This window comes from Ambystoma mexicanum, chromosome 2q (genome assembly GCF_040938575.1).
Source record: "Ambystoma mexicanum isolate Mex_15411 chromosome 2q, UKY_AmexF1_1, whole genome shotgun sequence".
Taxonomy (NCBI): Eukaryota; Metazoa; Chordata; class Amphibia; order Caudata; family Ambystomatidae; genus Ambystoma; species Ambystoma mexicanum.
The window spans coordinates 1,267,055,240-1,267,078,016 of NC_090924.1; the positions used below are offsets into that span (position 1 = coordinate 1,267,055,240).

Consider the following 22,777-nt stretch of genomic DNA (forward strand, 5'->3'; position numbering starts at 1 on the left):
CGCGTGCTATATATGCCCTCCGATGATATCACCCTTGACGGAGGCCCTCGAGGGACATCGGCTTGACGCCATCGACACACAGCGCCCTCTACCGAAAGTTTTCCGAAGCAGAGCAGCTGAAACAGGATATTACATGTCAAAGATGAGGAATACATTGGAGGAACATTTGCTTGAAGGGACGTTACCAGCGGAAAGTAACTTTTTCTTCTATCCTTTTTTGGTTGTGAAAGCATGAACTAACCAAATTCCTCATCCTGGCACACAACTGGTGTACCACTCCTGCTTTTCATGAAGCGCATTCCCCCGCTTGGCTAACTACCTCCCCCAAAAAGGGAAGTAGACTGAAGCAGAAATACAAACACAGCTATACGGACGGCTCTGGCAGATCGTCTGCCCCAACTCTTACTCTTAAAGGAAACCTATGGCATTGTACGTGGCAAACCGCCTGGGCCTGCTTAATCCCCACACAAGTATTGGTTCCCTTACTGCATCATTTCACCTTGACCTTCAGCTTCCTTGCATTTGCTGCCGACACGTGCATGCCATGGGTCAGGGACAAAGAGGAAGAGGCGAGGTGAAATTGTACTTAAGTATTCTATTTTCACCGGAACATCTGTTTGGGGTGATCACCTGAGGTGACTGTGATGAATCCGATAGCATCATCACTTCTTTCATGGCATGTGGCCATGGGACGGCAGCCACTACCTGATCCTGAACATGGGAGCTGTTATATGAAGTAGGATCACATGGGGGGGCGGGAGATAGCCTCCGGCAGAGGAGGCTTGTATCATCTGATGAGACATGGCAGTCCCCTTTCCTTCCTGAAAATACATTTCCAACTCCCCATGCCCTAATAGCCTATTGTAATACCTCCCCTGAACCCCATGGAGGGTAGTAATCCCAACTGGCCTTATAAAATGGACACTTTTCTCAGTCCTACATACTCTTCCTCCAAACTTAGTTTACCTTTAAAACCCATTGCAAACGCTTGTACACAATTTTTAGAAGGGGACTACTGTTGCCACAATCCCCACAACATTGGGACGAAGAAGAGGAGTGTAGGGCAGAGCATGGCAATCCCTCAGCACAGATGCCACTATAGTGGCAGCAAGCGCACACTTGTGCCCGGGACCTTTAAATCACCGAAGGAAGAACCACAGAGAGACTGCTGGCAGGAGCCTGTGGCTCCTCTCAGTATGAGATAGTGTCTGGGGCTAACCAGCTCAGAGTCCTGTGGGGGAAAAGGCGGCTGGAAGTGGGGGACCCGTGATCGGAAAAGCCAGAAGCAAGCAGAAAGCTCCTGGGCGCTCCGCGGCATCGGAGCATAGCACTTTTCTCACCAGAATCTCATGCGCAGCCGAGCGCACGGAAACCTCAAGAAGCAGGAAACCGGTGGAAGAATGGTTGCAACGCAGAAGGCAGCAGAAGGCAGCAGAAGACCGTCACCGACAGATGGTAGAAACAATGGCAAACGCCTTCAAGAACCAGTGAGTCCATGAAGGGACAGAGGGAACACTGGGACGTGTTGGCGAGTAAGCCAAACTGAAACAAATATAAGTTAAGAAACCACAAAAGAAAAGGAATGGTTTGTAAAACCAGAGAGAGAAAGACTGAAAGTCTGCTTTCAATAAAAGAAGAGAATTTAAAGTTTGTCGATGTATGGTACAAATAATTGAAAGAGAGACTGAAAGGCCAATATGTATATAAAAAACAAGTATTTTATTTATTTATTTCCATTTATAAAGCGCACAGCTGCCCTAAGGCATCGTGGCGCTGTTACATCATATTCACTTGGGTGCAGGCAAAAACAGTGTACAGTTATCCGTTCAGGGTCATACATATTAGGCGATAAACAGTTCCTTGGTTACAGTGGAACAAACAGTTATTTGAATAATATGGTTTTCAGAGCCTTTCTAAAGGCTAGAAGTGATGTTTCCTTCCTGAGTTTGAGGGGTAGTAAGTTCCAAGATTTTGGTGCCAATACCTCAAAGCTAGTACCGCCGGCTTTGGCTCTGTTAAAGACCGGGCCCGCGAGTTGGTCAGAGTAGAGTTCTTGCTTGGGTCTGAGTGATTGTGCAAGGTTTATCCGATCAGCTAGGTATCGGGGTGCTGATTGGGAAAGACATCTGTGTGTGATTGTGAGCGGCTTGAACAATATGCGTTCTTTGATAGGGAGCCAGTGGGCATCTTGTCAGGCCTGGGAGATGTGCTCTCTCCTGGGGATACTGAGAGCAGCTCGAATAGCATTATTTTGCGCCATTTGTAGCCTGTTAATGTTCTTGGCAGATGTACCTAGCAGAAGGACATTGCAATAGTCCAGTTTTGCTCCTATGGTGGCTCTGACAATGTTGAGACAGTTCTTGGCGGAGAGGTAGGGTTTTACCGCGTTGATGATTTTCGTAGTGTGAGCTGCTGATGAGGAGATGTATCTAACTTGTCTATTCACGGAGAGGGTGGAGTCAAGAAAGAGAGTGTTTTTACTGCAGCTGAGACTGGGATGGCAGTGTTTTCAATGCTGAAATTGCTGTATTTGGTGTCCACTTTTTTAAAGGTTTCCTTGGGGCCTACAATTAGGAGTTCCGTTTTATCCCTGTTAAGGCATAGGCCGTTTGCTGCCATCCAGGCCTGGATGATTGCATATGTCTGCTATAGTGTTCTGAGGTCTTTCTCGTAGACACCAGATAGAGGGAGAAGGATTTGTGTGAACGTTATGCCGGGAAATTCCAGGTCATTAAATAATGGTAGGGTGAAAAGGTTATAGAGGGTTGGCAAGGTGCATGAGCCTTGAGGCACTGCACAGCTGATGGGCGAGGGAGTGGCTGATGCCTGGTCTGAGAAGACCCTCATGGCACGTCCCTCTAAGAAGGAAATTATCCATGTAGTGGCTTCGTGAGAGAAGTGGGCAGAGTTAATGAGGTGGTGTCCTAGTGTTTTGTGGTCGAACGCTGCTGATAGGTCAAGGAGCAGGAGAAGCGCGGCTTTGCCTTTGTCCATGTTTTATAGGAGCTGATTTTTTAAATCTAGCAAGGCTGATTCTGTGCCGTGGGCGAAACCCTGATTGTCTCTTGCCCAAGATGTTGTGCAATTCCAAGTAGGCTTGTATCTGTAGGTAGGCTGCTTTATCAAGAATTTTCAGAAGGAATGGCACGGTGGTGATCGGTCTGTAATTGTTGGGGGAGTCTGGATCAAGTGTAGGATTTTTTTTAGCAGTGGTCAAACCCACGCTTCCTTAAGGGAAGAGCATACAGTGCCCGAGGTAAGTGACATATTAATAAAGGCTGTAAAGAAAGGTGCTAGGGATGCAGCACAGTCCTTGATGATGTTAGCAGGGCAAATATCGCCTTTGCATAGCGAAGGTTTGAGGTGCTTAATGATTTGTATGACTTTAGGGATGGTTACTTCTCTGAAAGTAAAGGGTGTGAGGAGATTCGAGTCTGCGGCGGGGGAGGTTTGTGGCTTGGTGTCAGTCTGAGTTGGTTATGGGGCTTTGGGTAGGCTGTTGAGGTTGGTTTTTAATTTTCTCTTGGAGTAAGTTGATTTTGTCTAACATAGCTTGTTGGATGTTACACCATTTTTCATCCTTTACGGTCTGATGTGTAGACGTGGGGGGAACAGTTAGTTCATTGAAAATGGCAAATAATTCCTTGGATTGGGATTTAGCATTGTTAATTCTGGAATTGTAGGCAGTGGCTTTAGCTGTGGCTATGGCATTTTTGGTACTGTTTGGCGATTGATAGATATGACTTTCTAGCGAGGGTGGAGGGGCTGGATTGCCAGTTCTTCAGGGCTTGTCTTTTTTGAGCTTTTAAGTTAAGTAGGTCTTGATTGTATCAAGAGTTTGAGTGCTCGGTATTTTTGGCTATTTTGCTTTCTAGTGGGGCGATGCTGTCAACTACCTCTTTGACGACTGAGTTGTAGAGATTAACCAGTTCTGTGGGATTATTGGGTAGAGGTTGTGCAAGGGCTGATGCTTCAAGAAGGGGGAGGTTTCTTTCTTTGGTGAGCATTTTGTTGGATCTAGTTAAGGTGGCAGGCATAGGGTTTAGTTGTATAGGTATTTTGGCTGGTATGAGGAAGTGTAGAAGGTGGTGGTCGGTCCAGGGGCGAGGAGTGTTGGAGCTGATGTCCGCACCACAGTTGTGATCAGCTAGCCAGTCTAGTATGCGACCTTTCATGTGGGTTGGGCTGTCATCTTTTTGGATGAAACCCAAGTCAAGAAGAGATTTGGCGAAGGCTTTGCCTTTTTTATCTTTGGGATCCTGGAAGCCAAGGTTGAAATCCCCTAGAAGGATGGCTCTGGAGCTGGTTTTGAGGTTGCTACCAATGAGGTGTAGAAGAGTGGTTTGGAAGTCCAGCAGAGGGCCGGGGGGGCGGTCTAGCTTTGAGTGATTCTTTAACAATAAGGGCCATACCCCCCCTCTTTTGTTGGTAGGTCTATCCTGACGGAGGATGGTGTATCCTAGTGGTAGGGATTGGCAGATGGTGTGTCTGGAAGCTTCATGCAGCCAAGTTTCTGTGATGGCTAAGGCATCAAGCTCTAGGTCAGTGATGAGGTCATAGGTTTTTGTGCCGTGGGCTTGCATAGATCTAGCGTTGGAGCGCGAATTGAGTTCGTGGGGTTGGATTGTGGCTAGATTTGGGTTTGGTTGTGATAGTGACAGGTATGGTGGTAGGTTTAGGGGTGCTTGGTGTGGAGGAGGTGGTGTGAGGGGACCCTGGCGGGGTTGTGTGCAGGCATTTTTCCATTACGGTGGAGATCTTGTGGGAGCAGGATCCGAGTCTTTGGTTCCTTAGGTGTACGGCAGGAGGGATAGAGTGGGCCTGAGCTGTTTGTGTGGACAGTGGCGCAGCTGTGCTTGGGGGCTGGGCTAAGGAGATCTTAGTGGGGGCATGGTATGGCTGGCCAATAATGAGTGCGGGGAGGAATGCCGTCTGGGGGAATGCTATGTGAGCATGGTGGGATGAGTGTACCAGTGGACAGGTTTGGGGCCATGTTGGGGTGGTGCCTTGGTGTAGTCGGGCAATCGGCCTAGTGTGGTGAATATTGTGGGTGGGCCGAAACACAGGCGTGCAGGCAATCAATAGTACCCAGGGCGCAGGCAATCAATAGTAGGCAATCAATAGTACCCAGGGCGCAGGCAATCAATAGTAGGCAATCAATAGTACCCAGGGCGCAGGCAATCAATAGTACCCAGGGCGCAGGCAATCAATAGTAGGCAATCAATAGTATACAGGTGTGCAGGCAATCAATAGTACACATGGTGCAGGCAATCAATAGTACCCAGGGCGCAGGCAATCAATAGTACCCAGGGCGCAGGCAATCAATAGTAGGCAATCAATAGTACACAGGTGTGCAGGCAATCAATAGTACCCAGGGGGCAGGCAATCAATAGTACCCAGGGCGCAGGCAATCAATAGTAGGTGAGTCATTGCCTAGCGTGAGCATGGGGTGGTACTATGGTATGGAGGCTATAGGTAGATATAACAGGAATAGGTAGAGTATTACGATCGGGGAGCATCTGCGTTAGTTGTTTGAAGGGATTTACCCAAATATGCAGTAGTTCATAGCACCGTTGTGCATTGTCTTACTTTCTTGTCCTGCAGCCTGCTCGGCTGGAGCGTAGGTGGAGATGATCCTTGCAGGTGGGGGAGGCGAGAAGGTGGTGATAAGGTGGTGAGGTGCGAACGGCAGTGGCCCCTAGGCCACGCATGGACAGGCACAGACAGGCCTGTGCCTTTGCTGGGTGGCTTCGCACGAAGGGCCGGCTCACGCCTTCCGGCACTCCTCTGTGCTGGTTGCTGGAGCGGCGGGCCAATCGTGGCAAGGCCTGGCTGCTTCTAAGCAACCGGCATAAACAGAAAATGCGTCCGCCATTTTGGAGGCTCTTCGTGTTAGGACGGGGAAGTCGGCGGTGTGGAGGGGCACAGTGGAGCTCACCCAAGGGGTTTGGCAATGCGGCAGAGGTGGATGTCCCACAGGGGAGGTCGGGTTGGGTGGGTATGAGGGGTGCTGGCGGTGCACAGCTCAATACCTGGGCGAGATGCCAAGAAGGCTACCTGTCAAAGGTTCAAAGGTGGGCGAATGAGTAGGGACTCGCACCCGAAATGCCCTGGAAGGAGAATATACCAGGCAGCTATACGTTTGTACATTTAAGGGAAGCAGTGGCCTGAGAGTATACTAGGCAGTTCCAAGTACAAGTTTACAGAAAGCCCTGGTAGAATACTCCAGGCAATTAATTGTGTTGTTTCAAGAAGCACTGGGAGGAGAGTGTGCCAGACAATTAACAGTGTTAACCCAAAAAGCTTGGCAGGACAGTATACCATGCAGTTGCAGCACGAGTAGTATAGCTCAGTGGCAATGTGTTTGTCTTGGAACAAGACGACGCAGAGCAGCACAGGTTCGAATCCGGTTCCGCGTTTAGAAACCTTTGTCGTATTAAGCGCATTATAAATAACCTATCATCATCAAGGGTTGTACCAGGCAATTGTAACAGTGTGAATCCAGAAAGCCTGGCACGAGAGTACATCAGGCAGTTGCAACGGTGTAAAGGAAGTCTTAGTAGGGGAACACACCATGTAAGTTGAAAGTGAACCAACTTTAAGAAATAACCAATAACTATAAGCTGTGTTAGTCTAAGAGACTGGAGAACACAACATTCCTGGCTGGGAAGTACATTGGATATTGCCACCACACATAAAAGAAAGTCAACCAGCTTTAAAGATTAACTTTTGTTGACCCAAGGGAACGTACAATCAGTAAGCTCTGTTGATTTAAAAAGACTGAGGAACTCAAAACCTAACAGAATAACGTATTAGATGTAGTAACTGCATGAAAGTTAAAAGGCCTAACTGTGCTGTAAACTACCTATTGTGGTAGGTGGTGTAGAGTGAAAGGAAGTCTTGAGAAGGCTACGTCAGGACTACTTAACGGACTCCGTACACCAGAAAGGAAGAACAGAAAGAAGCAGAACCAATTACCCTTTGGAATTAAACTTTCTAAAGATCTGTTGTTGAACATTGAAACTCTGCTCGAATCTAGTAACGTTTTTGGTCCCCAAGGTGAGTGAAACCCAGGGAAAAGAAAACTATCCATTAAAGCTAAGATATGTGAGAAATTGCATGCGGAAGGACCTTTGGCTGCTGGCCCAAAAAGGGAACATCAATAGTTATCAATTGAAACCCAAGAAAGCCATAAAAAATCCAAGGACAGGGAAGAACCTTTTGGAGCAAGGACATCTCTCCTTGAGAATCTTTTTTTGTGGAAAGTATACATAATCTGTTTATTTTGAACATTTACAAAACACTTAAGGCCAAAGACATTATCCTTTTCACTTTCGGATTCCTTTGTTTAGAATGTGAGGATCAGAATAGTACTTTGGTACCCAGGACTTTTTGATACTGACGGATCCTTCCCTAACTCAAAAGAGTTTAGTTAGGGAAGCTCCACTATTGCAGGGACAGCAAGGCCTTTTCCCAACCCCTTTTGTGTTCTAATAAGTCTTTAGCCAAAACCATATCATATGTGTCCGAGTTTCATTCCTGACTCCTCACACAATCTCCACCTTCATGCAGAGTCAGCTAGCCAGTGGTGTAGGTAGGGAACTAATGCCCCATGACTTTATTGGAGGAGGGACAGTGCAGCTATACTAAGGTATGCTTTCCTGTTGTCATTGCTGACAACTAGCCCATAAACTGATCCTGAGTAAAATCCAATTCGCTTGGCCTACCGGCCCAACCACTTCCAACTACCTTCTGACCAGTGCTTTAAATGGGCCCAGTCATACCTGGCCCTCAGTACCTGCACTTCTTATTTTTAAGCATTTGAGTACCTGCACTTCTCAACACCTGAAAGAAAGTACTGGTACTCACCTATGTTGTGAGTTGAAAATGAAAGCTTTTCTCCATTTTATCGCAACTAGCAGCAGCCTCTCCCTCCCTCCACCACCTCCAGTGCCCATAATGTCCCTTTAGGGCCCACCCTGCAGAACAAAAGGAGAGACAAACGTACATCTACTGTGACCTCAGCACACTAGGCGCCAAACATTTTTTCGCTATGTGGGCTTCACCTCTTACCATCGGTGTCCTTTGATGAAGCAGGGATTGATTTGGAAAGCCTGGGAAATTACATTTTAAAATGTTTCTTTGTTATTGGCAGTGCTTAGTCTAATGTGTAAATGTTTAGGTAATTTGGAGTTGTGCTGGAACGTTTTCGACTGAAAACTCGTACACAGTTCTGGTTACCTACTACGTTTCTTATTAGGCAATGAAAGCATGAAAAAATCAAATTCTTTTAAAAGCTTAGTTTACAGCTATGATATCTGCTAGCTTGATGCACAAAGTCCCATTTTATATGAATATTCAAACTTTCTTAACACAATGCATAACAACAAACTGGAAGTTTGTGTGAAAGAATTCCAGATGCACTGCTTTACCCAAAGTGTGTGATCCTTGGCGCATAACTTAATCTCACTGGGCATTTCCTGCAAACAGGATGAGCCTAAAAGGTACCAGTGTCCAAGGTGTCGCACTGACGCGGCCGGCGCCCGGAAAAAAGTGCTGCGCCGCAATGCAGTGTAGCTTAGTGAGTACTTGTGCTTCTTTTTTTTCCTTTTAGAGCAATGCCTCTGACCATATGGTTACAAATACATGGCGAATGTCAAACTGTGAAGAGCCTTAAGCTGAAAACATGTGAATGCCCATCTATACGAGGCCGCAGAATTAGCTTTATCAGCACTACTCCTGCTCTGACCCGTCAATCTCAAAACCATGAAAGGTCAATCACTGCCTCGAATACGGAATTCATACTTTACCCTGAAGATGTTTGTGTGTGTGTGTGTGTCGGGGTTCTACGCTACCCCAACCCTCCTCGCCCAGCTTTCTGCTGTAGGAAACCTTAGAAATGCACATAAAATACGCTGGGAAGTGGACGCCTCTTCCATCTCCTTTGGGTGTTCTTCGTGGTGTGAGCTGCCAGCGTGCCTTTCACACGGCTCTTAGGAGGATTTCATTCTTTATTTCCAGCAAGTTTCTCCGCCCCGTCAGTGGGGAGAAGGCGGATGCAGCGTGTCAGCAATGCAGAAGCATGTGATTTTCGGCGCTCGTGGCAGCAGGCCAGCCCCCGTGTGTTGCTGCATCAAAGGATTCTAGGGTTCTCCGTGCTCGACGGCTGCTGCGAGCCCTTTGTTTTGTAGGTGGGATACGATTAGGGTGGCCGGAACTCACTGGTTGAGAAGTGTGTGGAAACGCAAGTGATGACGCATTGATCAAGTGGGGCTCGTAAGTACGAGGTTTCTGCTGCTGTAGACCAAGGCTTATCATGTTGAAATGTTGAATGTGTTTATTTGTAGGCTGTTTATCCGTTGGCAGCAGTGCTTTAAATGGGCTGGTCCTGCACTTCTTATTTTTGAGCATTTGAGTACCTGCACTTCTCAACGTCTGAAAGGGAGTACCGGTACTCAACTTTGTTGCGAGGTGAAAATTAAATCTTTGATTTCAATTTATCGCAATTTAAAGGATTACGCGTCTGTAGCCTTTGTTGGGGAAAGCTGCCCTCTCTCTCCTCCTCTCTCCACCACCTGTATTGCTCATAGTTTCTCCTTCAGGGCCCACCCTGCAGAACAAATGGAGATACGAACATGCATGTACTGTGCTCTCTCACCACACTAGGCTCGGAATACTGTTTCGATAAGTGGGTTTCACCTGTTACCATTGGGGTCCTTCCATGAAGCAGAGATTGATTTGGTAAGTCTGGGAGATTACTTTTTAAGATGTGTCTTTGTTATTGGCAGTACCTTTTCTAATATGTCAGTGTTTAAATAATTGTAGTTGTGCTGGAACGTTTTCGACTGAAAACTCGCGCACAGCTCTGGTTACCTACCGAATTTATGAAAGCACGAATAATAAAACTCCCCTTCTAAAGCTTAGTTTACAGCTGGGATATCTGCTAGTTTGATAAGCAAAAAAGAAAGTCTCATTTAATATAGATAATCAAACTCTCTTAACCCAATGCATAACAAACTGGAGGTTTGTGTGAAAGGATCTCCGATACACTGCTTTACCAAAGTGTGTGCTCCTTGGCGCATAATTTAATCTCACTGGGCATTGCCTGCAAACAGGGCGTACCTAAAAGGGACTTGCGCCCAGGGTGCCGCAACAGCAGCACTGCCCTGGCATGTCTAGCTTCGCACCTTGGTGAGTACCTGCACTTCTTTTGTACCATTTTAAAGCACTGCTTTGCCGTGTGCATCGCAGATTCAGTATGTGGCGATAACGCAATACTCTGCACTGTTTCAATGGAGTCGATTCCTAGCAGACCACCACTTCCAGTTGTATGTGATGACGGCTGCACAGAAAAAAAAATCTACGAAAATATAATTCCCGCAATGAGCGATCTGAAACGGTAGCTGTTTTATTGCTCGTGAAACAGAAACTTCCTTCTCGAGTGAGCCTTTTTGGGGTACTTAATGCCCCTTATCTCGTTCTGGTATGATAACTTGCCCTTTATCTTCTTTAGCACCACGTCTTTAATAACGATCTTTAGATGAAATGCCATCCAGTTGATTTGTTTCGTTATAGCGTGATCTCTTTGCAGGGCAGTTTCTAGACAACTTGGTGCCCAGGGCGAGACATCTGAATGCGCCTCCCAGCTCATGTCACTCCCAAACTGCACCGCTTTCATGCGACAAAACCCCTCCTCAATACCAATAAATAATTGCTATATCGATGAAGGTAGTTTCCTTACATTGAGTGGGATGATAGATAAGTAAGCAACCAAGAATAGCAGGAGAAATGCAATAGTACAAATACATGAACCAGGAAAGGAAAAGAAACGAAAAGAAGGATCGAAAGGAGCTGCATCAGTTTTTGTAAAAACAATTAATTTTGTTAACGCAAATAAAAAAAATTACATTGTAATTCAAGTACTTGACGGAAGAAATCTAATGTGAAATTCAGCTGTTGCTGCCCAAGTACATGGTTTTTCTGTCACCTGCTCTTAGGAAAGGCCTTGCCTGAATGATGCAGTTTCAAACTGTCTGTTCTAGTACACTGCGGTGTGACCAGCCTGCCGAGGTCTGAGGGCTCACTGACCCTGTGTTGCAGGTGTTCGTACAACCTCACTTGTATTTCGCAAGGGGCAATACTAGACTAACCATATGAATTATTTTCTGATAGTTTATCATTCCAAGATGGACAGTCTGGTACACTCTTGAGTGTGAAAGGGGACAAATGGCTCCAATGAGGATTCCTGTATGCTTTGCATTAAATCACAGAGCATTTCAGGACTATAACCGGGATCAGCGATCTCTACATTTGATAAACTAGTCTCTCTACATTTGATAAACTAGTCTGTGATAAAAGGATTGTATGTGTGAATCTCTAAATGCATAACCGATGTATGGCTTGGTGCTCACATCACGGTTCACAATACTCACCCTAACATTAAAACTGTTGTAATCATGAACCATACATGCTCATTTGGACAGCTTACATTTTTGGATGCGAGTATAAAATGGCTGCAACATCAGCCTCTCAAATGGGGTAGAAGTGCTCTTTTGCTTCTTGTTTCTGAAGAATTTTTGATGAGGAAGGGCTGGGTCTCACTGTGGTCATGCCCAACCCCAAAACAGAAACATCGTTAGCGAATTAGCTCTACAGACAGGACAGGATACCACACAAGAGAGACCCGATAAATAGTGCACAGAAAGGCTACACAGAAAGGATTGTACCTCTTACAAACTTGAGCCTGACCAGTAATAAGCTGATTAAGTGTTTGAAATAAAACCGGCTTCTAATGCATGCTAAAGGGTCCATAGTTCCTCAGCCACTACCTCCTCAATATTGGCCTCAGGGGTTATTTCAGCAAATTAAGAGCAGGCCCATGCTTTATCTAACAGAGATGGCATTAGCATTTCTCATTAGTGCTGGCCTGAGGCTAGTGAAAATCATAGTGTGTCAGTGTAGAAAGGGCGTTTGGTCTACTGGATGTAATTTGAGGCAACCTCTTTGATTGCTTTGTGTTTAAGTGTGGGCACAGTATGGCATGCTCGTTAGAGCCACATACACAATACATCCCAGTGTGCTCTTGTATGGACATTGGGCACATCAGACAGCAACAGGTATATGCTCTGTTAGATAAGGGAACACCACATAGACACCATTAACCAACAGGTTGGCGACTTGTGTAGCACACATAATTGCTGCAAACTTATCACAGCATTGATTTGCTGCTGCCTATGGTCTGCACAGTGATGCAATAAACCCTGCTTTCCTAATCAAGGTGCCAAGTGACATTGCAGTGCCATCTGGTGTGTGTGCTAGGCAGTGTCTTGTTTAGAAAATGAAGAGCTTTGATGCTGAGTGGATTCATTTAGTCCATGTCACAAAGCAGCCACCAGAATACTTGAGCAAGAAAATGACAGTTAACCTTCCCCGGGACGCGCCATATGGAACTAAAAAGTAATAAAATAAAGTTTTTGTTGTGTCAAATAAAGAGACATGAAAATATTTTTAAAATGTCCCTGTGTGGAATTTTAATTCTCTTTGAAGAATGGTAGATTTGGTCAGCTAACTGATGCTTGTGCTGGCCTGGTGAATAACAAATGCCCCATGTTCAGTTCTTAACACATAATGTTGAGCGTATACTGTGTAAAAACAATGGCTCGTTAAGTGAGCATCACTTATAAATTGCAGCACTTGAAAGGCTGTCAACACAAAGAATGAGGGGGCACAGGTTGTGTGACTCCATAGCATCTGACATGCTGCGATTGGACTATGCATTCCTTTGTTTGTATATTGCAATGCATCGCAGTCGGCAGAGAACAGCCAGCCGCACATCACACATGAGCACACACCGGCACAGCAGGCTGCTTCATCTGTTGTCTGGCAAGGCCCGATACAACTGCCTCCCTCCTGAGCTCTTTAGCTCTGCGCCAAGAAACGGGGCTGTCTCTGTGAGTGAAGGTATGAGAAGGGTGCAGTTCATGATCCTTAATCAATCTGTCCGGGCTGCACTTGTTTTCTAAATTGTTTTGAATATTCCTGCTAGTGTGAAAGGTAGGGTGACCAGATGTCTTGGTTTTCCCGGGACAGTCTGGGGAAATCACCCTCTGTCCCAGGGTCCTGGGAGTTTTTTCATTTTAGAAACCCTGTTCGTGGTTTGCAGGGTTGGGTGGCTACAGTAATTAAAATAGTAATTTTTTTTCACAACACTTTCAGAAATTTGAGGTCAGAGGATTGCCTGGAACCCCCAACCTTTCAGGTACAAGTCACAACACTTACTGACTGTGCCACAGAGACTGGCTTGGAAATGTGTACAGCAAGCGATGTTATATCAATTAGAGCAAACGCCTGTTTTGAATTAACATGCCAAGATCCTCGACAAATCTGCCCAGATGAAATCATATACAATGTATAGGAAGGAGAAGTGCTGAAAATATGATTGTGTGGTGGTTGTGGGGGCGTGTTGAGAGCGGGGTGGCAATTGGTGGGCTGCAATGGGATACTCCCTCTTTTATGTTGTTGTTCGTCCTGGTTTTTCTTTTTGGAAATCTGGTCACCCTAGTGAAAGGGGTGGATGACTGTTTTTAGAATGGTGATGGGCGACTCGCAGCAACAATTTAGTGAGTGTATATGCTATCTGAAGTCCCTTCAGTTTTTTAAAACGTACGATTTTCTCCGGCCATTGTTGCAAGTAGTACTTTGGGAACAAATTGAGCAATTTAAAATAATGTAAAGGAGGATTTACTGTGCATGTTTGTGTACATTTTTCTGGTAGACCATCTCCTTGGCACCAGTATTTCTGGGAGATGTGGCCGTGAGAGGGCAAAAGGAACAGATTTCCTCTGTGCCCATTCTTCCCAGCCTAAGGGATATTCTTTCAAGGGAGGTTGTAGATATGGTTACTTCATGCTGATTTATGTAGCCTATTGCCACACGTCAGCCAGCCCCTGACAGGGAGCAGGTCAGTGCCCTGTTGATGTACTCTGTTTATTCCTGTTTAAGTTAATTGTGCATTCCAGGGACCACCACACCCCTGAGACAGAGTGTCTGCTAGGAGGGGTGCCTCACCGTAGGCATCAGTTGTTCGAACCGGTGAGGCTGTAGGGCTCAAAGGGTACACCTTTAGGAGGTCCACTGAGCTCAAGCCCATTGTAACAGCTGCATCAAAACTGGCATCATGGGGTCGGATGCATAGAAGTCCGAAGAGGATGCAGATGAAGAAGTGTCCCGAAGTCCTGTAGTAGAGCTGGGCCATTTGGGTCCCAAATACACAAGCTGTCATCAGCAGCTGAACTCTGAGCCACAGTCCCGCCTGGGCCACCTCCAGGCTGCACAGCTTCTTCATCTCCTTGATAATGGCCTGCAACCTATCCCCAAGGAGACACCAGTTCTAGATGGGTACGGTATAGTGTGCCTATAAACTAAAATACCTCGGTTGCCTGGAAGGAAGATTTCTCATTGAGGACTTCATGAGCTGTTACTGATGTGATGGTCTTTGATATGATATAAGATATGTCATTTATAACATGCCTGTACACAAGTGTTTCTAGGCGTGACAAGACAAGGAAGGGAAGACAGTAGGAGGACAAAACCCCGATCTTACTAGGCATTGTCATTCAGATCGTGCAAGTGCGGGTTCCGGGGTTAGGGGGAAGAGTGCAAAGGAACTCATAAGTGCTGCCGAGAAGTGGCTCATAAGTGCAGAAAGTCAGGGGACTGTAGGATTGCAGATACAGTCCCTAAGTGGTTGGGAGGCCCGGACGTAGTGCAAGAGCAACTGGTTGTGCAGGTGCCTGGTCCCGTAAATTCAGTAAAAGGCAGGGAAACTAGTATGCGCAGCAGACGGGGACATCAGCAAGGGAGAGGGCGAGAGAAGGCGGAATCGAAAAGGAAGGTCTTTAGTTGCTTCTGGAACCTTAGGTGGTCCTGTTCAAGTTTGAGGGAGGCTGTTCCAGAGAAAGCCCCAGCCGAAGAAAGAGATCTACCCCTCACTCTCTGCTTGGAGAAGCGTCTGACCCTCAGAGTTAGAGGTGGATGTGCGGAGGGCTTGAGATGGAAGTGTCACGACCCGTGACCCAGAACCCCACTGGCATGGTCACATGCCAGGTAGGGTTAGGGCTTGGGGTTCATTTGGGGGCCAAGGGCCTTGCATTGTCACCGGAGACTCTCCTGGAGTCAGTTTGGCGTCAGGCTCATATTTGGAATGTGACTTGAAGGGACTACTTTTCATATGGAGGCCTGCAGCCAACATGGAGGCACCCACACAGTCTAGTCCCTAAGTACCACACTGTGTGGTGCAGTGTTTTAGGGTGTGGTAGCACGGACTACTTTACCTGGACTACTTTACAGGGTAAGCAAAAGAACATGCTTCCCGTTATTCTGCAGCCAGCAGCGTAACGCTCACCGTGTTCAGAGACCAGCACCCGGTGTTCCTGGAATCGCGGACCTGCTGAGGAGACAAAAGAACATTGTTGGCAGTTCCAGCTTACCTGCAGTCTTCCATCCTTTGATCCCAGCTGCTCCCGGTCTTCCATCCCGTTGGCAGCATCTTCAGGACATCGCGCTCGCACTGGAACAAAGCACCTGGGGAGGAGAGAAAAAGGGACAACGTTAAACAGGTTACTCACGGCAAGCTCAGCAGTAACCAAAATCTCCTCACTTGGCTGGGCATATCTTGGCCGGTTCCGCTCCGGAGATCACCGCACACCCAGGAAGACCATCGTAACCTGAAAAGGAATAAAGAATACAGGTTAGCCCAAAAAGACATTAGCATGCCGTACTTCGCGCTGAACCTACCTACCTACCTACCTACCTACCTTCATACGCTCCGCGTCCATAAATCCCGGCATGAGCCGAACCCAAGCAGCGCACCCAGCGACCCTCCGCATACCTAAGTGGGAAACAATCAGGGAAAGACATTAATAGCCCGCAAGAAAGCAAAGGTCCTCAAAGACTACTATAATCGAACTTACCTCTTTAAAGACACTTGAATGGGTTGGCATCAGTGAAGTTAACTCGGTCGCTTCAACCCGCAGAAACTACGCGCCCCTGCGCAGAAAGCAGGACGGGAGAGCACGCCGGACATCATAACAAGGTGAAGAGGGGGGGCCTTCAGGCCGAGTCCAAGGGGCTGGTGGGAGGAAACCAAATCTGAACCTAAGCCCAGTCCTCCTGTGTTTTCAGGCCCACCTGCCATAGAAGACATCATCCCGAATTGAGTACATCTGGGGGAAATTCGGCAACCAGGGCATACAGACGTCCCCATGGATATCAGGTGAGCGTAACATGAAGATGCTTAGGAAGAGAAAGTTGGATGTAGCGTGGTCTCCGGCTCCAGAAGGCCTTGTGGAGGATGCAGAGGGTCTTGAACTTGATCCTTGCAGTTCCAGGGAGCCAGTGTAGAGATTTCAGGGCTGGAGAGATACGTTCCCTGGGCTTGAGGCCAAAGACCAAACTTGCAGTCCTGTTCTGGATTAGTTGTAAAGGGCGAAGAGTAGAGGCAGGCCGATTTTAGAAAAGGACTGTTGCAGTAGTCCAGCCTAGAGAGGACCAGAGCTCTGGAGACTGTGAGCTTCTGGGGGAAAGTGAGAAAAGAAAGAATACCTCTGAGGAAGTGCAGCTGATAGTGTGACTTCCTAGAGATGTCAGATGTGAGGACAGACGAAGAAGGTGGAGTCTAAGATGACACAAAGGTTCTTAGCCTCACAGAAAGGTGCAGTTAGATGGCCCAAGTTGGGTGGCCAGAGTGAGAGAGGGAAGGCGGGAGCAGGTGTCCCAATTAGGAGGATCTCAGTGTTGCTGGCATTCAGGCAGAGATCATTGGAGGCGCAGCATTCCTGAATTGCAGGCAGACAATCGGGTATGAGAGAAAGTGCATAAGAGGCTGAAGGGAGCCTGAAGTGTTATCCACATAACACTGAAAGTTAGAACAGATGGTGGAGAGGTAGTGGTTAAAGAGCCAGGCAGATAGGTTAGACCCATGAGGAACATCACAAATCGAGAGAGAGCGAGAGATATAGAAGAGAGGACGGACCCAAGTTGGCGGTCAACCAGGCTGGGGCCTGACCAGAGATACCCAGGTTGTCGCAGAGACGATTGAGCAGAATGGCATTGTTGAGCATGTCGAAAGTGGAGGATAGATCCAGGAGAATGAGGATAGAAGGAAGGAGAGCAAGTCTTCACTGGTGTTCAGTAGAGCAGTTTACGTACTTCTGACTGCTCTGAAGCCAGACTTGTGGTCTTGGAGACAACAAAACTGATTCCATATGTAGATTAAGCTGGGAGATGGCCAGGTTTTCCAGGATCTTCCCCAGGAAAGCAGTGATGGAGATCGGGTGGTAGTTTGCTGGAGAGGAAAGACCGGCAGAGGGTTTCTTAAGGAGGGGTTGCATAAGGGAGTGCTTAAGTGGGGAGGGGAAGGTTCCAGTGGCAAAAGTGATTGCAGAGATTGGCCACGGCTGGAGCAAAGGTGTTGATGTGGTCCTTAATGGTTCTGGAGGAGCAAGGGACAAGACTTTCATAGAGCAGACTTGTCTAGAAACATCATCGGGAGTGAACAGGGAGAAGGAGAAAGAAAGAGGAGATACGGCCAGAGAAGAGCCTGGAATGGTAGAGGGAGAGGAAGAGGAGAGGTGGACAGAATGTCCTGAGTTTTAGTGGTGAAAGGAGATGCCAGAGCTGTGCAAAGGGCCTGGGAGGGTACAGGAGAGGTGGAGACAGCAGCAGGATTGGCTAGCTCCTTGCAGATTTTGAAGAGTTCGGCCTAGTTGTCAGAGGTTTCCGAGAAGTGGGCTTGGATGTAGGCTCTCTTCTTAAGACAGTTTGTATTGCCTTTGGAGCAGGCGGCAGGCCAGTTTGTCAGAGGATGAGCCTGATGCCCTCCACTTCCTCTCAGCCACCCTACACTTGCACTTAAGGGTGGCAAGGTTGGAATCATACCAAGGGTTGCACTTGGATGCATGCCTCAAAAGGATCCTCATGACCGGGGCAAGGACATGAAGAGTGTTGAGATTGAGATATGGGTTGGAAAGGGATGAGTTAGCCAAAGGTGTAGGAGGGGGAGAGAAAGCAGCGGGGGAGAGATTGAGTGCCTGCAGACCAGGCATTCAAAGGAGGAGTAGGCCTGGTAGGAATGACAGAAGCAGGGATCCACTCAGGGAATATCAGGGCTACTCCCACTCCTGGATGGTTGGTTCTGGGTTCAGAGAGGATCTTATAGCCATCAGGGAGGAGAGTGTCAAAACTTGTGACATAGCTGGCCGTGAACAAAGTCTTGGTGAGAACTAGTACATCCAAATCAAGCTCTTTGAGGAAACGGCAGATGTCTGAGGAGTGTTTGACAGCGGAGCAACAATTCAGAGTAGCGACATGGAGCAGATGGCCTCCTTTGCAAGACCTCCTACGCATGAGATATGGCCTGCGGAAATGTTAGAGGTGCCTTAGAATGGGCAGAGGAGGAAGGAGGTGGCAGGTTAGTCGGAGAGGTGGCGGAGGAAGGAGAAGGCAGAGCGGCCACAGAAGCAGTGGAGGTGCCAGAGAGGAAGGAGGCCGCAGAGCGGCCAAGGAAGCACCAGAGGGTGCCCGAGAGGTGGCGGAGGAAGGAAGCGGCATAGCGACTGAAGAAGCAGCGGAGGATGCCACTGAGGTGGCAGAGGAAGGAGGTGGCCGAGCAGCCAGAGAGGGGTAGGTAGGAGCAGCAGAAGGAAGAAAGGAAGTTGATAAGATGCGGGAAGCATCTATCGAAAAGGAGGAGATTGGCCTGAGGGCCCTGGACCAAGACGGTGCCATTAAGTAGACATTAATGATGGTCTTGGAGTAGTGGGAGGGGGCCAGGATGGCCTCCCACTATTAATGGTAGAGGAAAAAGGAGAGCGAACAGAGACCATATAGGGGCTGGAGAGTGGTCCATTGCCCTTGAGAGGGAAGGGCGAAGAGGATGTCGGTGAGGGTCTGTCTGGAGGAAGCACTGGTGTAGGTGTCAGCGATAGGGAGTCCTGGGTTGGAGACCATAATAGTTAAGTTACCACCTGGCCATGCATCACCCCAATCACCCCCAACTCTTCCGTCTTGGTCTTGGAGGATAATGTCCTAAACCACTACCCCTCCCCAACACCTACCCAACCTCCTACCGTCCCCCCCCCTCCTCTCCCACAGGCAACCCCACTCAAAAAACAGTGACTGTCATATATACATTCGCACAAGGGTTGTATTAGCACACAGCCACGTCGATGCCCCAACATCAGTATTTGCCCCTCTTACCACCTCCAATTTAAACAACACTCCAATCAGCAACATATGTTCTTGTTTCATGAGGAGTTACCCCTGTGCTCATTATTCCCCCAGTGCTGTGGAGCTCTGGGAAGGGTCTCAAGGAAAGTATAAGCTTCATCCGGCATTCGGAAAAGCAGCACTCGTCCTTCATGTTCCACTCTGAGCTTAGCAGGAAAAATCATAACATTCTTCGTGCACCTCTCCCCCAGCCTCTTCTTAACGTCACTGTATGTCCACCTGGATTGCCTGCACTTAATCCGAGAAATCTGGAAAAAGTCTGATGGAGTCCCCCTTATACATCAAGGAACCTTTCTTTCTGGCATTCCGAGGGACGAGATTTCTGTCCCAATAGTTCAACATCTGAGCTTTGGTCTGGCCGGTACTCCAGGAACCGGTTTACTCCAGCTAGGAATCCGATGCACTCTCTCCACAATGAAAACTGCCAAAAAGGCCTCACCGCCAAGCGTCTCTCGCCGGATTAATTCAACCAGTGGTTCCATATACTCCTACGTCCCGTCCCCTTTCCTCCATACTTATGGGACATCTCTCCGTCCTGTGGGACGGGAACGGAGCACTCTGTAAAAAGCATCCAAAAATGGTTTTCAAAAATGTGTCCTTCCTCTCTTTCTTGCGCGGGGCCCGGCATGCGGCCGTAACCCCGCCCACCTTGGCTCCGCCCTGCGCATTGCCCATCAGTCCTTTTCTCTGCTCGTTCGGGACTGGACGCACTTAGACCCGCGGAAGATTTTCTTCCCTTTTTTCCTCTCTGGCTCTTGCTAGCGATCGTGTAGTAGTCTGTCGTTCAAACTAGACTTTACAGATTGTTCATCGTGTCACCGACGCTTCGTGAGGGCAGATCCCCATCCTCTATGTTTAAAGTGTTTGGGTCCAGATCACCGTTGGGACTCATGTTTTTACTGCGACTCCCTTTTGGTCCCGGCACTTCAATGTCGATTGGAGCGGTGGGAGGAGGTGTTCCGACGAACTTCTCCTTCACATTTTCAAGCGTTCATAGATGAAAAGAAGAAACGCCCAGTAAGTTCTTTACTTTTCAGAGCACCAGGAGGGGCGTTGATCGCTCTTTCACCGGGGATTGCCCCGATGTGCCCGTTGGGCCTAATAATTGTACCAGAGTTTTCTCAGAGGGTCTCGGTAAGGGGCCTGTGGATACCGGAGCACGCTCCGAGGCCCCTCCTGTGGGGGCTGCTTGTAGGCCCAGTTTTACTGAGTCGTGGGGTACCAGAGCTCGCTCTCAGGCCTCTATCGGCTTCCCTCAAAAATAAGACCGGAGTGCGCCCCGAGGCCTTGGTTGGGCTTGATGTCACCGAACGGATGTCCGAGGCCCGCGCGAATAAGGCTGTTGCCGGACCTGGGTCTGAGGTCCCTCGTACAGAGGCTAAAGCTACCAACATTTCTGACAAGGTCTTATCGGTGAAGGTTGTTTCTCACCGCTCCCGCTCTTGCGGCGACACCAGATCTGTTGAGGGGGCAAAGAAGGAAAATTCTTTTACGTCAGTGCTGAGGTCCTTCCTGGGAAGGCTAATTTGGTGGTTGGTATGTCGAAGAAACATTCCAGGCCTCATAGTACCGGCTCTGCCGAGGTTCCTTATGTTAAGGCTAAAGTTAAGACCCCTGATCAATCAACGGGGACCCCTGCCTCACTTCCTCAGGTGACGCAGCTCCCCTCAGGTGATGCCAAAATGGCACCCGTTCCCGCCATGACTGCAGCGGCCATTTTGGGTGCTACCCCTACAACTACGCCTTCAGCCTCAGGTGTAGGGCTTGGTTCCGTGGGTTAACATAGAGTTCCTTGTGCGCATCCTTATCGGCCAGTTTATGATTGGAAGACCTGGATGCCCCTTCCGCGCAATGTTTCGTTGCCTCCGCGGTCGGCACCTTTGATTTATGTGGATATGTCAGTGGAGGGGCCGGTGTGGCACTCTTCCATGTTACGTCCCTGGAATTATCCTTCTCATGAGAGGCCTCCTCTGGTTCCAAAACAGTCCTCGGAGGACGCCTTTTTCGGCAAATTTCAAACGCTCATGCGTACCGACCCCATGAGGGAATATTTCAAAGGGCTTTTTAGGGAGATGTGTCCGCCCACGCCTCCGGCTCCACCCGTTCCTCCGGAGGTTCCGCCGGCACCTCCCTTGTCTATGGTGCCCTCCTCGACTCTTCCACCTTTGCCCCATTGTCCCCCCGTGGACAAGGCAGCGCGGACAAGGCAGGATCCTGACCTGTCGGATGACGCGCAAGGCGCAAGGCGATCAGGACAACGAGGACCTGCCCCACTCTATTAGAGCTTTTCATGACCGGGTATTGGACATGCTGTGCTTCTTGGATGTTCCGGTGCCCGAGGCACCGCAGGAGGGCGTGCTTTCTGGGGCGTTCACCCTGTCTCCTTTGGAGCGTACTGGCCTGTTCTTGTAGAAGGACTTTCTGGCCGAGGTGCGCAGGGTCTGGGAAAAGCCACACTCTGGACTTTTCGTCAGTAAGAAAATTGACGTGCGATAAAGGCTGCATTCTTTGGAAGAGGTGGCCCTGTCGTCTTGTCCGCCCCCCTCCTCCACAGTGGTGGCTGTGGCCACTTTGCAGTCCAGGCCTGCAGCATCCTCTTCCACGATGGCTACTCAGGTTCTGGGAAAGGAGGATAAGCTCCTTGACTCCCTTGGGAGAAAGATTTTCACCAACTCGGCCTTGCGGCTCAGGCAGGCCAATGCCGAACTGGTGTTAGCGGGGGCTAATATGCGGATGTGGAAGGTCTGTCGGAGTTTGAGGTGTTCATCCCGGTCAAGAAGCTGGAAGACTTTAAAGTGGGATTATCCGACGCCAGGGTCTTGGCCCAGGATCTCCGGGAGGCTGCGGCTCAACACGTAGACACCTCGGCTCAGGGCCTTATGCTGGGGGTTGATACCCCACGACAGGTGTGGCTGCATGCTACCAAATTCTCAAAAGAAGTGCAGGACAAGGTGTTGGACCTTACGTTTGATGGTAAGGAGCTCTTTCATTCTACAACAGATGTAGAGCTGACTAAGACGAAGGATAGCACTCAGACAGCTAAGTCCTTGTCGGTCCTTGTTAAGCCCCCTTTCAAAACCCAGAGACAGTTGTCGCAAAGCCGACCCTCCTCTGGCTTTAGGGGCTTTCTAGACCGAAATCTCGCAGAGTGGATACCCCTTTGGGGAATAACAGCCGGAGGCAACAAACGACCTGGTTTTTCGCCCGCTCCTCAGCCTCCTCCTCAGGTTCAGGTGGCAACACCACCGAAAAACCTACAAAATGAGGGTTCTCCATGCTCGCACGAGGCCCCGGTGGGAGGACGCATTGCGTCTCATTGGGAGGCGTGGCAGACCATCACCGAAGACAAATGGGTCTCGTCAGTCGCTCGGGCGGGCTTCCGCTTACCTCTACCCCACCCTTCAACCCTCCTTTTCAGCTGTCGGGCTCACCCTCCCTCAAAGCCGAGGTTCAGAAACTTCTGGACCTCAGAGCTGTGGAACCCGTTCCC

The 22,777-nt window shown here is 48.6% G+C and overlaps 1 protein-coding gene across 3 annotated transcripts in view; it reads left to right on the forward strand.

The window, feature by feature from the left end:
- The window catches only part of CLCN5 (chloride voltage-gated channel 5), a 1,154,200-nt gene that overhangs the window by 265,056 nt on the left and 866,367 nt on the right, over nucleotides 1-22,777 (forward strand). Inside the window, exon 1 of one of the 3 annotated variants that reach the window (XM_069648663.1) lies at nucleotides 9,086-9,276. The exons of the other annotated variants lie outside the window; for them this stretch is intronic. The gene's annotated coding sequence lies outside the window, so the exon portion shown is untranslated. Of the gene's footprint in view, nucleotides 1-9,085; nucleotides 9,277-22,777 lie in introns of those variants that run through there. 3 annotated transcript variants of the gene reach the window in all.